Below are 3457 nucleotides of genomic sequence, written 5' to 3'. Positions count from 1 at the left end.
ACTAGGGGTAAGGGAGCAACAGTATCAGGATACCTATAATCTGAGTGTATAAAATGAATGGAGAGTAAATATTAAGCCTTATCAAGACCTGTTGTCAGTGTCTCAGGCAGGACATGATGGCCATGGTATTCCTTGAATGCCCAGGCTGCCTGTGTGCCATTAAGGCTGGTCCTGTAGGGCCATCAACAAAGTGTCATGATTGTCATGCAATGGCACCTTGGCACTTCATCTCAGCTAATGCCAGATTTCAATGGAGCAGTTGGCACATTTTCAGTGCTTCCAAGACTCAAAAATATTCAAAATCAATTCTCAAAAGCAACAGCTTTACATTCTACTCAATACAAACAGTATATACTAGTTCATTCCAAACTTCATATTGACTACTTTCCCATTTCATGAACTTGTTAGATTGTTTTTCAATTTTTTGGCCTTGTCATGCAAATGTAACATTTTGGCATGTGATGTTTGTGGTTTCCACAAGATGACTACCTTAGCTTGTGTAGGTTTCACATGTAAACTACTCTTTTCTCCTTCACTATGAATACCACACTCTGGTCATGTTCACTGGTGATACTGAAAGAGTCCTACAACCTTACACTTCACCTTGTGCAAATTCTCAGACCAGTCACTTTCCTATGCTACTAGACTTGTTCCCACACTCCCAGCCTTGACTCCAATCCCCCAGACTTGGGGCCTAATCACTTGAAGATGAACCCATTCTTAACACCTTCCCAGATCAGGACAGAGAGTTCCAGCTGGAAACAGATGCCTCACTATGCACACATGACTGAGATCTTGTATAGATTTCCTTGAACACTATCTCCTCAGTATGAATATTAACTAAGTTTCTGACAGTGTCCCATGTCTATCTGGAAGGTCCCACTAACCCCATGGAATGTCCCATTCACTACTTGGCATACACTAGCTACTGCTATGGCAGAGGGCTAAACACATCCATGTGATCTAGCCTTGGTAGGGTGACTTCAAACCTTACAAGCATAGAATGTCAGTTGCCTGAGACAGCTGCACCAACTCCATCAGCCCCTCTAAGCAACCTCCCAATGCTCCCTCTCACCCTCCACACACCCCATATGCCAACCACAATACCCATGTCCAAGGCCCCCATCCCCAAAATAGTAAACATATATCTGGGTGCAAAAACCTTCCACACCATTAAATGTCGCCGCAGCCCCCCAGCAAACACTGCACTCCCCAGCAATAGTATGTTGAAGTAAGTTGCCAGACCTAGGCATGATCTCAGGACTGGCAGTACCACATTTTTCTGATGGTTAACAGGTAGAGCAGGAGAAGAAGGAGGGAGAGGTGGGAGATTCCACACCACCAGAAGCGGGGCCGCAGTACCAGCGAGGAAATAAGGACCAAGAGTATTCAAGATCACCGTAATCTGGGAATATGGAAACCAGACACTAGAAACCAGCACGAATGCAGTTTTCCATTGCAGAGAAGGGATGGTGGGTTGGTGTCCTGTCCCATAGAAGGCATGTGTAGCCAACAATGCGAGGGGGACGATCTCCGAAAATTGGGCTTCCCTCTTGTACGTGAGCGCGACGGAAGGCGTGCCAACAGCGGACACAAACCCTTTAGACAACGCCTCGTTCAATCCACGGACATCTCGAACACTGTCAACGACCTCCAAATAAGCAAGTAGCGCCACGGTGAATAGGCCGAGCACGACCTGTCCAGTGAGTTGCATGCAGAGCCATACAACACTCAGGAAGATCGACCATAATATGATATAGGGCGAACCGAAGGCGTTAGCAAATCCCAAGACAGTGACTGTGACTTGTGCGTCCGAATCCGGGTTCTCAGAATAAGAGGGTTTAAACCTGACGTCAGGAGGTGCTTCGTTGGCCTCTGGTGCAATGCTCGCAACCATCTTCGTCGGCCACTCACTTCTCTGAATATCCAAACACACCGGGGTGACATTCCAAAGCACGACGCCTCCAAAAATCATAAGCACCACCGTCGCCCTCGCCACCACCGTTCTCCCATTCCTGAGCCACACATTCCCTGCATCTCCAACCCATTCCATCGAATGAATCCACTCAACAATCCAAAACGTTGTTCCGGCGAGCAACGCCGCCGTTATCGTCCACGGCAAAAACACACCTGCGATCCCGTTATCGGATTTGGAAATCGCCAACACGCGACGTATGATACGGGGTATCGACACTGCCATAACGGGTGCGAGAACCAACGCAAGGGCAGGGGGAGCAGAAGAAGTCGAGGACGCGTAAAATGTGACAACACAGTAGGGATATTGTTCTTCTCTGCAAACAGTACTTAACATCATGAGACGAACGCATATAGCAAATAGTGTGGAAAACCCGAGGATGCGGTCGCGAAGGCGCGAAGTGGGAGCTGTGAATCCAATAAGAACGCTCGGTGCCAAGGACGAGAGACACAAGAACGGGACAATATGATCTTCCCAGATTGTAAAGGAGTTGGACGCGAAGCATAGAGTGTGGAGGGTGAGGAGGATCGGCGTGGACTTCAGCATTTCAAAAGTGAGTCGTGGCTTGCAGGTAAGAACAAGTGTCACTGATGAGGCGAGCGCACCGCCGAAGAGTATGAGATGGTCGGCGTGAACCCCGTCCAGATACTTCCGAACAAGTAGATGCGCGAGACCGCCGACGATCGAACCCAGGACACCGACCTTGAAAGCGCTGAGCAAGTTCTTTTCTAGTCTTTGTGCTCGATCCTCTCCTGAGCTCCCAAGAATGATATATATTGCGTAGGAAGCGACGATACTTGTGAATATCACTACGAGGCCTGCACCCATGAGCGTTAAGCTGAATTGTGCCCAGAGTGAACGACACATCGATAGCGCGAGGCGATTAAATGCAAATAGGGTGGAGACTCGACTCTCGGGTGGCGCGTCGCCTGCTTCCAACCAAGCATCAACCAAGGTGGACCAGACACTATCCAGTTCGCTACCAGATTCGCTTGCTCGATAGACGTCCAAGTATCGTTTAACCTGGTGTACATTCATCTCCAGGGCTTCTCCCACGCTCGAGTCCCCTCGGTCGAATAGTTCGGGGATTATGCTGCCGAGGTTATTAAACGGAATAGGAAGACCGAGGAGGAGCGAAATTGTTGGGACGAGATCGATTTGTTGGATGAAACGATGGGGGACGCTTTCCCCTGGAAATGTTGTTTTAGGTAGAATTTCAGGTGGTGCGGTCACAAAAGACGACGAAAGAGGTGCGCCCTTGCTGTATATCCAAACCGCGGAAGAAGTCTCGAGGATGCTGTCGCCACCGTGATTACCCGTATGATCCATGCCGTGATCACCAAGTAAAACCAATAGCGTATCTTCGTCGATGATACGGACGAGTTCACCCAAGAATGCATTCATTTGTTCGAGCTTGGCTTTCATGGCGGGGTGGTCGGGTCCGACGCGATGTCCTACGTGGTCGACCCCAAGACCATGACC

Source organism: Pisolithus orientalis (genome assembly GCF_024613125.1).
Source record: "Pisolithus orientalis strain OTSU chromosome Unknown F5J12scaffold_124, whole genome shotgun sequence".
NCBI classification, from domain to species: Eukaryota; Fungi; Basidiomycota; class Agaricomycetes; order Boletales; family Pisolithaceae; genus Pisolithus; species Pisolithus orientalis.
This window is presented reverse-complemented; position numbering follows the sequence as displayed.